The following is an 11,834-nucleotide window of genomic DNA, read 5'->3' on the forward strand; positions in this document are numbered from 1 at the left end:
ATATAATACCCCCTACCACCCGCGGGACACAAAGCTTCCCCCACCCCTACCGCTGGAGGATCGGTAGGGGCCCCAATACATTGCTATGCCCAGGGGTCTACACTGCTGTTGACGCCCCTGTATGTATGTATGTATGTATATATATATATATATATATGTGTGTGTGTGTGTGTGTGTGTGTATATATATATATATATATATTTATTATTATTATTATTATTTATATACATTTGGTCTATCTATAATACTTTAACTGGCCCGGCATATACTGGGTCACCTAAGTGTCCATCTCCGTGCTTTGCTCCGTCCCTCTGGAAACCCCCTTCTGAAAATCCTGCGTTTGCCACTGTACGGTCATACACCAGATGCCTCTCCCAGCTCCTTTATGTGTAACAGAACGAAGGTAGCTGAGGATATTATTACAGCATCTATTGGATCTAGCTTTTACCTTCTCTCTGCAAATATTAGGTTTATAAAAGGTTTTAGAGAACACAAACGTCTCCCTGCAGCTGCCTAGAGAGGGGCTGACTGGTGACATTTTATTGCAAGAACTGACAATTGGAAGAAACTTTTAGAAATTGTTCTAACCAGTGTTGTTGAACTTGGGGGGTGATTCAGATCTGTTTGCTAGGCTGTGTGTATTCGCAGATAACCATCAGCTAAACGCAGTGTTGCCTACTTTAGGGCAGCCAGTTCCTTCAGGCAGGGAGGTGGGTCCGTTGAAGGGATAAGAAAGGGTCAGAATGTAGGCGGAGCTACAATGGTATGTCACGTTTTCGGATGTGGCCAGTGGGATTGCGGCCTTTCGCCACGCCCACTGCCGTGCAATGCCGTGCCGGTATTTCAGGCATTGCATGGCCAGGATCAGGGCTACAATGACGCGATATACGTCATTTGGTCCCGCGGACCCCCGCCGACGGGAGGGTGTTTGCACGAGAAGACCCCTTTCCAGGGGGCCGGGAGCGGGACCGGATTTCCGGGACCGTCCCAGCCATTGTGGGAGGGTAGGCAACCATGGGTAAATGCTGTATCCCCCGCACGGCGCAAATACACGCATTAGCATGGGAGTGAATGTGGACGCTTACATCAAATTATATTTTTTCTCTTCGCCTAAACTGACTTTTATCCTGGCCAGAGATGTTCCTCAGTCTCTGCCTCTGGCTCCACCTCACCCCCTTCCTGTCGGGGTTCCTCAGGGTTCTGTCCTTGGCCCCTTCTGTTCTCCCTGTACACCTCCTCTCTGGGTGCACTCATTAACTCCTTTGGCTTCCAATATTACCTCTATGCTGATGACATCCAAATCTACCTCTCCTCTCCTGATCTGTCCCCCACTGTTTTCTCTCAGGTTTCCAACTGCCTCTCTGCCATCTCCTCCTGGATGTCTGAGCTCAATATGGACAAAACTGAACTCATTATCTTTCCCCCACCCAGAGCTATGCCCCCTACTAATATCTCTATCACTGTTAACAACACCATCATCTCCCACGTTCCCCAACTCCGCTGCCTGGGTGTCACTCTCGACTCCTCCCTCTCCTTTGCACCCCACATCCAAGCCCGGACCCATTCTTGCCGGTTCCAGTTACGCAACATTGCTCGCATCAGGCCTTTTCTCTGACAGAGTGCAACTAAGCTTATCATCCACTCACTGGTCATCTCACGGCTCGACTACTGCAATGCTCTCCTCACCGGCCTCGCTCGATCCCAACTGGCTCCTCTCCAATCTGTCCTCAACTCTGCAGCCAGGCTTATCTTCCTCTCCCGACGCTCTACTTCTGCCACTCCCCTTCAACAAAATCTGCACTGGCTCCCATTCCCCTACAGAATCCTCTTCAAACACCTCACACTCACATACAGGGCCATCTCTAATTCCATTGCTCCATATATCTCTAACCTCATCTCCATTCATACACCCTCCCGCCCTCTACGGTCAGCTGACGACTGTCGTCTCTCCTCCACCCTGATCACTGCTTCCCATGCTAGAGTACAGGACTTTGCCCGTGCTGCACCCCTTCAGTGGAACACACTCCCTCGCTCCATTAGACTCTCCCCGACCTTGCAAAGCTTCAAACGGGCACTGAAAACTCACCTATTCATCAAAGCATACCCTTCCACTGCATAAACCAGCTGGTTCTCCGACCCCTTGCCTGTTTCCTGTTTACATCCTGCTATCTAACCACCACCCCCTCGCTTGCACCTCTTGTAATCTGTCTGTCTCCCCTTCCTACTAGATTGTAAGCTCCTCCGAGCAGGGCCCTCTTCCCTCCTGTTGTCAAAGTCCACTTCTCTTCACATGTCACTCACAGCTCTCCTTTACTCCAACACTCAGTGACCATCCTCGTCTGCATACTCCTCTCCATCATTGGCCTCAAGCCTCTAGTTGTATGTTGATTGAGTCCTCACTACTTATATTTAAGCTGTAATGTGTATTGAACTGTGGCGCTCTTTATTTGTACTGTATTTTTGTTATTTATTCAATGTTATGCCAAGCTTTGTCTCCCTGTATTGTTCCTTTGTACGGCGCTGCAAAACACTTGTGGCACCTTATAAATAAAATAATAATAATGTCCGAATTTGGGGTGGGCACTGACATCATATGACATCAGCCTCCGCTGGAATTCTTCGAGCTCGCTATTATAATCTCACTCTATACCGACATGGATCGCGATGTATGAACAAGTCAGTTTAAAAAAATAAATAAATCATTAGCTTGTGTTGACCTTTTCATGTGTTGACCATCGCCATGTTGACCATTTTGTTTATACTGATCTTTTGTCAATTTCCACCTAGTGGATGTGGACCTTTTTTTATATGTCGACCTATTACTTGTCCACCAATGGTGGTTGACCAGTTGACTGTCGCACTAGACATTGGGCCTTATTCAGATTTCATCGGTACGGCGCGCATTTGCACGCAGTACCGATGTTGTGCGCATGCGCAGGCGTGTTTCTGCGCATGGTGCGTGCACCCACGGCGACCTTTCGGGACGCCGGGTGCACGCACCCATGGCAGCAAGGGGGGGCGGAGACGCGGGTGTGTGGGCCGGGTAGCTGACATCACCGGATGTCAGCTGCCCACCCATATCACGCCAGCGTGCACGCTAAACTAAGTAACTCAAAAGTCACTTATATAAGCGTGCACGCTAAACATCATTCGATGGTCACGACCATCGAATGATGTGGGCGGACACCCCAGCAAAGCGAATGGATGTTTATGCAAAACATCCATTCGCTGCTGTACGGGCGAAGCCGCACTTTGCTGGGGGGGGCGTGCGTTCGCCGGGCGGGGTTTGGTGGACTCGCAAGGCTGCGAATTCGCAGCCTTGCGAATCAACCTGAATAACCCCCATTGTCCACCTATCAGGTCACTACTAACTGTCACATGTTCAAACATGCAGGGAAATCATTCCTAACTGGAAAACATGAGCTGTTGGTAGATTTTGATAACCAGTTTTGCCACCCCTGAGTTATGCTCAGTACACACCTAAATCTTATCTGTCCAATCAGTCAGGTGGAAACAAATATATGGTATTACAGTATATGGGAGCATTTGATAATTAACCATTCACTCCCCAACGCAGCGTTTTTCATCTGCTGTGCCGCGGCATACTAGTGTGCAGTGAGCGGTTGCCAGGTGTGCCGCCATTGGAGATGTTCCATTGCACTGGGCTTTTCCGTGGGCCAGTCAGTGACTATTAGGTGAAACACATCTCCTTCCCACCTGGAGTACCCGCCCACTGCATCCTCCATGCTGCTGCTCCGTCCACCATGCTGTTCCTCTGTGATGCTGCTCGGTCCTCCATGCTGGTCCTCCTCTGTGCTGCTTCTCCGTCCTCCATGCTGCTCTGTCCTCCATGCTGCTGCTCTCTGCTGCTGCTCGATTCTCCATGCTGCTGCTCTGTCCTCCATGCTGCTGCTCTCTGCTGCTGCTCGATTCTCCATGCTGCTGCTGCTCTATTCTCCATGCTGCTGCTCGATTCTCCATGCTGGTCCTCCTCTGTGCTGCTTCTCCGTCCTCCATGCTGCTCTGTCCTCCATCCTGCTGCTCTCTGCTGCTGCTCGATTCTCCATGCTGCTGCTCTGTCCTCCATGCTGCTGCTCTCTGCTGCTGCTCGATTCTCCATGCTGCTGCTGCTCTATTCTCCATGCTGCTGCTCGATTCTCCATGCTGCTGCTCTGTATTCCATGCTGCTGCTCTATTCTCCATGCTGCTGCTGCTCTCTGCTGCTGCTCTATCCTCCATGCTGCTCTATCCTCCATGCTGCTGCTGCTCTCTGCTGCTGCTCTATCCTCCATGCTGCTCTATCCTCCATGCTACTGCTGCTCTATCCTCCATGCTGCTGCTCTTTTAGGTAGTAATTAGTGTAATTACTGGGGGAAGGTAGCAAAGTTTGGGGATGGGGGGGTTCAATGTGTTGCTAGTACTGTGTGTGTGTGTGTGGGGGGGTCAATGTACTATTGAGCGGCCAATGTGTTTCTACTACTGTGGGGGCCAATATATTATTGTGGGGGCCAATGTGTGTGTGTGTGTGTGTGTGTGTGTGTGGAGGGGTTCACATGGGACACTGATGGTGTGCCTTGGCAATTTTAAAGTCTTGTCGGTGTGCCACGAGTTGAAGAAGGTTGAAAATCGCTGGTCTAACGGGACATTGCCTATGAGCTAAGCCACACCCACAAGATCTGATGTGCTGGCAGAGGTGGGGTCTCTTGTTCAGCAACATCTCTGCTGTGCAATTCTAGTCTAGTTTACTGTGCATGTGAATATCACCAATTTCCCAGTGATTTGTGCTACTGCTGCAACACAGACTCTGGAATTCATGGAGGTAAGTATTTAAACATAGGGTGTGTGGTGTGCACCTCTATGGACCTAAGAGACCATATTAACCACACACCCTGCACTTATTATAGATAGCCAATGCTTGTTGGTGGAGATAACAACCACTGTTCTAAACAATTCCCAGACAAAAAAGAAAAATTTGTATCTTGTTAATTAGATACAAGTAAAACTATAATTTATTTTAAAACTCCTCTCTCAAGGCAGTGATGGAACAGCATTGCTAGGCCCTCTACCAAAACTTAACGAGGTGTCCAGAAATGCAGACTGGGTATTTCATCTGTGAATGCACATTCAGTACATAGTACCACAACACATGCGGCATGCGCCATTAAGAAGAGCGCAAAGGTCAGAGCTTTGAGGAGTTGGGTGAGTGCCTTGTAGATGCAGGGGACTGCGGACCCCCTCACTTCACCACCGGAACTCATATTAGTTTTGACACAGTATTAGTCGGCAAAGGGGGCATACACATGGGGCAATTTTGATACATTTTCTATGAGATTTATCTAGATCACTTAGAAATGAAGGGGGTTATTCTAATTTAATCGGTCCCCCGCGCACTCGCAAGTGGGACCAATTTATTCGCATGTGCAGATTCTTGGTGCGAGCAGGTACGGTGGGCAGTGTGGGCGGGGGGGGGGGTGTGGGGCGACATCATGGGGCAGAGCCCATGGAAACGCCCAGCGTTTCATGGGCGTTCCCATGACAATGCTGGGCGGTCCAATGCAAATCAGCTGGTGACGCGGGTGCGGGGCGGGCAGCTGAAGTCAGCGGATGTCAGCTGCCCGCCCGCTTCTCGCACAGTTGTCTTACCTCTGCGTGCGCTGGAGAAATCATTCGATATTCAGTGACCATCGAATGATTTCTCCCCCGCACCCAAGGAAGCCAATGGATGTTTATGCTAAAAATCCATCTGCAGCCGTGCGGGGGAATGCAGTGTGCGAGGAGGGGGTGGCCATACGGGCCGCCCTGCCAGGGCCGGTGCAAGGCACCGGAGCGCCCAGGCGAGTCGGGGTGGGGGCGCCCCGGTGCCGGGGGAGGGGGGGGTGTACCTGTCCTGCGGCGCTGTGTATTTAAAGCTGGCGGCGGCGGCAGAGAGAGGTCCCTGCAGTCAACGAGCGCTATCCGCCAGGCTATGCGGAAGCGCTTCTGTTGTGAAAACACTGGCCGCACGGCGCACGCTGATTGGCTGAATATCAGCCAATCAGCGTGCGGACAGTGTTTTCACAACAGAAGCGCTTCCGCATAGCCCGGCGGATAGCGCTCGTTATTTCTTATTGACTGCAAGGACCCCTCGCTGCCTCCGCCGCCAGCTTTAAATACACAGCGTCGCAGGACAGGTACCCCCGCGGCACTGGGGGCAAAATGCCGCCCTCCAGTGGCCGGCGCCCTAGGCAAATGCCTAGATTTGCCTAGTGGTGGCGCCGGCCCTGGGCCCTGCAGGCGGCGTTACATCACAGTGTTGCGTGTGGACCAGAATAAGGTCCTAAGGACGGTTCGCTCTGTGTTTATGGCCCTTCAGATATTGAGCACATGCATTCGTGATCTAGTTAGAACATGCTGCATCTGCATCCAGAAACTGAAGTTAGCAAAGCTCGCTCAGCGCACCTAGCACTATACAGTATAGTATATATATGTGCGCTAAGATATCTGTGCTGACTACATTGCTTGGCACACACTAGCACATCACATGTACAGGGCTTGACAGCCTTTTTAAAAAAATTGGCAGAGGCCCCCATAGTTCACATGTGAGATCTGACATGCGATCCATGGGATTTTGATAAATCGCTGCAACAAATCGCCATTGCATATGTCACCTGACGTGATGCGCTGGCCCGCCGGTCGAGTGATGCATCAATAAATATTATGTGCTGCACTGAATATTTATTGCATTGCATGTGCGATCGCATGTGGTTTTTTAACCGCATGCGATCGATTGCAATGTGACCGGTGGGCGGCAGTAGACAGCGGCGGGTGGCAGAATTTAAAAGTCAGTGCGGGCCCCTAATTGTCACGTACCGGCTGGGTTTGAAAAATGGCAGTTAGGGGCTGACTGGCCGGTGCCTTATCACAGGAAACTTTATCAGTTCACCAGGCTTAATACATACAGCCCCATAGATGCTGCTGCTGGCATTCAGCCCCCTACTAAGTACACATGTGATATCGTCTGAGGATACAGGGCCCTAGCCTGAGTGTTAGACAATAGTGAAGGCGCGGAAGTGAATGACAAGCAGAAGTGACATGTGAGGGAGCAGTAGAACCTGGAATTGTCATGTCACACAGTGATAATTATAATGATTCCCCAGGCCCGAACGTAGACAATGAGCCGGAAGATAATGACGAGTAAGAGGAGAACATTCTACTGATGTTAATGACAATATACAGTACACCAGTACACCTCCGGTATATACATAGATGGGCACAGTCCTGCCTTGGGGGGGGGGGGGGAGTACACTGTCCTGACGCCATACTCCGTGTTTATTGGAAAAGCACCAGAAACCTCCACAGTCAGTAGAAGAGAACATACAGAATAAATATAAGAAAGGGAATTTGGTTTATAGCAGACGGGAAAAATGATCTCTTCTAATAAGTCCTTACTGTCAACAAATAAAAACATTCACCGCGATCTGACTATCAGCACTGAAGTTATAAGGGTCAATAGGGCCGACACTGTGAAGGGTGACATACAGATGGAGTCGGCCGCTCTCACTAGGGGGGCATGCGCACGAGATGCTCGCGTGTGCCCCATGGCTACGGAGCTTTCTCCGCCGCACGCCGCCTCCCCCGGTGCCCCTCACCGCCCCGAGTCCTGCCCGACTCCCTGAAGCAGAGACAGGCAGGGACCCGCAGCTCCGCCGTCAAGGGACTGGGACGCGCGTGCGTGTGAGACGCACGATGCGTCCCAGTTCAGTGTAGCCCCTGGCCGCCGGCGCTCGCCAGAGGGGAGGCAGGCCAAGGATGGCAGGGGCTACATCTGTACATTAGGTCAACCATTAACCCCTTGAGTGGTAGGTTTTGCTGGGGCAGGACAAACCTACCAGGCAGGTTTGTCCTGCCCCAGCAAAACCAACCACAGTGGGAAGCCCCCCCCGCCCTCACGTCTGCTCCGGCGTTAGTATGCCGGAGCTTCCCTGCCGCCGCTAGTGTCCCCGCTGCCTTAGCCGCCGGCCTGTCACATTCAGCAGTGACGTCGGCGGCAGGCTGGGGGATGTTTGCGGCGGCTCGTGAGGACTCGGGTGCCTGAGCGCTCTCGAGTCCCCCCGAGCCGCCCCGAACATCCCCGAGCCTGTCGCCGACGTCACTGCTACTAAAAGTATGGCGGCAGGCGGGGGGAGCGGTGTTAGAAGAGCTCCGGCGTGTGATCGCCGGAGCACAGGTGATGGAGGGTTGGGGGTGATTGGGGAGGGGAAGGCTCTAGAGGTGCTGCGCCAGTGGTGCACACCTGGACACCACTGGCGCGCACCTATTTCATATTTGTGGTATGCCCGGAAAATTTCTGGGATAGCCCGCTGCGGCAGCGCGGCTGAGGCCGGAAAATTTCCAGGCATACCACTCAAGGGGTTAAAGGTCAACAGGGTCACAAGGTCGACACAAGCCTTAAGTCGACAATGGGAAGGACGAAAGTCAAAAGGTCAACATGAGTTTTTTTCGTGTTTTTTTGTCCCAAATGTTGCCGTAAGTGGACATTGACACCGTATCAGTGTACTGCATCCCCTCGCATGGTGAGCGCCTTCGGGTACACTATTATATTCTCCCTCCACGCCCTAGTGGATGGTAGGGTATGACCGCACCATGTGATCAGCTATGTGTGTCTGATTGACGCACAAGCTGATTACAGTGTATAAAAAAAAACACAGCCACACCTCCCCAGGGACCACTGATTGGTGCTCAGTGAGAGCTGCTGGCCACTGTGGTTCTCTGCTGCCGTAAAGTGATGCTGCAAAGTAGCTGTGCTGGAGGTTACAGAAGCAGGAAGCTCCGATGACCGGCAGCCCTCAAGTGGCTTTGGGTACTGATCCATGGGGTTTGGTAAGTGTGAATCAAATATTCTCAGTAAAACGCTGCAGAATAAATATGCAAGCGTTACAGCCACCAGGATTTGCGATCCACTGGAGGTGTCTCTGAACCGCTGCCTGCGTACAAAGTCCTAGGAATTGGAGGCACATCAATGACCTTCTGTGTCCTCTGGAACTAAGACACTGAGGGCCTTATTCTAATCCACTTAAACAGACCAGAATATTCGCAGGGGTGTTCGCTGGGCGCACGCACCCAAGTGTGTGAGCGGGGGCCGTGAAGGGGCGTGGAGTGGTGGGCCGGGCCACCTGCATATGGGACCGCCCAGCCTTTCATGGGCATTCCCATGAGAACGCTGGGTGTTATCATGCAAATGCCCCGATGACATGGTTGTGGGGGGGGGGGGCTGACATTACCAGCTGCCTACCCACTTCCTTCCGAGCATCCACGAATATGTAAGTGACTTTTATATGACCGAACCTTCACGAGGGAATCGCCATTGCGAATGGGTGGGGTTTGGTGTTTCGCAAGGCTGCGCACCCACTTCATTTGTATATACACATACATACAGAGGTGTTGGTGGCAGTGGCACTCTGGAGGCTGGTTTCAAAGGTGTAACAAGTTTATTTGACAATAAACAGTCATCTCATACAGTACGACGTTTCGGGAACACTTTTCAAGGTGAGACACACCTCACCCCCTCTTGCCTGCCGTCACCACACTCCCCCCTTCACCACACCCGCTCACATCCCCAGTCTCCTCACCTTGCCATCCTTATCTTCACCACATTACCTCACTCCCTCTCACCCCTCTCTCCCCCCACCCCTATTCCTTTCCTCTCCACTCTCTACCCATCCCCTTTTCTCTCTTCCATGCACTTCCTCTCCTCCAGCATCTGTCTGTCACCCTCTCTCTCTCCCCCCTGCTGTCTGGGGACAGGCTCAGCGAATCCCACCCCCCTTCCAAGTTCCTGCTGGGGGAGAAGCCCCAGGTGCAACTGGAGGGCGCCAGCAGGCTTGTGTGAGCGCAGTGTACCAGGAGAGTCGTCCCCGGTAGCTTCCCCCGTCCTCTGCAGCTTCCACATGTAACCGCAGCAATCCCCGATTCTTGCCAGCTTTCCCAGTCCCTCCTTCCATACACCACCCTCCCCTGCATCCCCAGTTGTGTACCGTACCCCCCCCCCCCCCTCGATCCCTGGCCGCCATCCCTCTGACATCCTGCAACCATCAATTAGTGGCACCAGCACCCACCCCATTTGTATATATACTACTCTCTCCTTGAGTGCCTTATATATACACATACATACAGAGGTGTTGGTGGCAGTGGCACTCTGGAGGCTGGTTTCAAAGGTGTAACAAGTTTATTTAACAAATAACAGTCATCTCATGCAGTACGAAGTTTCGGGAACAGTTGTACCCCATTTTCAAGGTGAGACACACCTGTCCCCCGAAACGTCGCAATGTATGAGATGACAGTTTTTTGTTAAATAAACTTGTTACACCTTTGAAACCAGCCTCCAGAGTGCCACTGCCACCAACACCTCTCTATTTCATCCATATAGATATATATATAAGCTGTCTGTACTGCGTCCAGGAGGGCCTGCACCACCTCTGCTGCTGCCGGTCCATCCAGCTGTCAGAGTGAGTGTGGGAGAGGAGGCAGATAATGCTAAGAAGTAATGAGTGGGAACTATTAGTTCCCATCAGCTGCAGGGACTGCCTGGACCCCGAATGGACCCCGAATGCACCACCAGCACAGTGCCCATGCGGGATGGACCCCGCTGCGTCCCCACTGCACAGTATGCAGAGGGACACAAAGTACTGTGCCCATGCCGGACCCCGCTGCCTCCTCAGCAGTGCGTGAACCCCGCAGTGGGAAAGGGGCATAATATAGTGTGTATGGGGCTTATGTTGCAACACTGAGGAATATTGTTACAAATTATTTCCATATAACAATTTGAACTGATACATGAGATTGCCTGGTGTGTGAAGCAGTTTCATTTAATTTCACTTTTCACATGCTGTCTGCTAAACAAAGATGAAATTAAACCATTTTATCACAATAAATGTAACAAAAAAAACCCATAGGTAGGCAGAACATATCCGCCTACTTCCGTGACATCAGAAGTTGGACAGAAGTTGGCTGGACTAAAAAAAAAGTTTGCTGGTTGGACGAAAAGTTGGTTAGATGTGTGGGGAACTGTTTTAGTTGGACTGTCAAGTTGGTTGGTTGGAGGTTTGAAGGGTTTTAAAAAAGTTGGTCAGAAGTTGGTCTGATGTGTGGCCAGTATAAGGCCTCTGACCCATTACTCCTGCCTTGAACAACTAGCTGTGTGCTACCAGGAGTCAGCGTTCTAGGCTCCAGATTCCCTTGTTCCTGAGTACCTGTGGGGTAGATTTATGAAGACAGCCCTAACGTTCCTTAAGGGCGCAGGTTCGCTTCACCACTTTATCGTGGTGAAGAGAACCTGTCTATCGCCCGAATCTATCAATGTTGGACTGTACGTTATGGGAGTGCGCTATCCCCTCCTGCCGGGGATACGCTTCCTCCCATAACGTTTGTGCGCTCCCCCCTCTCCCGAGTACTGCGCATGCGCCGGTTACCTTGTCAGGCGCTGTGTACCCGGCGCATGCGCAGATACATCCGTCGCACGGCGGGGACCAGCAGGCGCCGGGGAGAGAAACCTCTGTCAGCCGGGCAGAGGACCAATAAAGTTTTTTTTAATGAACAAAAAAAAAAAAACTCCATTTAAACTACTACACAGCGCCAGAAAAATCCGGCGCTATGTACAAGAGCTAAAAGCAGCAGCGCGTGGCCACGAAGTATGTTGATAAATAAGGTATGAGGCAGGCGCCCACTTCCCCCTAAAGTATATACGTTACCCCTCCTCCCCCATAGCGCCGAGCGTTACAGACCCGCATCGCGGGTGTCATAAATGAAGTGAAGCGTTATCCCCTGCTTTAGCGTGCGGGGATAACGCATATGCCCCA

Source organism: Crinia signifera, chromosome 5 (genome assembly GCF_055691185.1).
Source record: "Crinia signifera chromosome 5, ASM5569118v1, whole genome shotgun sequence".
Taxonomy (NCBI): Eukaryota; Metazoa; Chordata; class Amphibia; order Anura; family Myobatrachidae; genus Crinia; species Crinia signifera.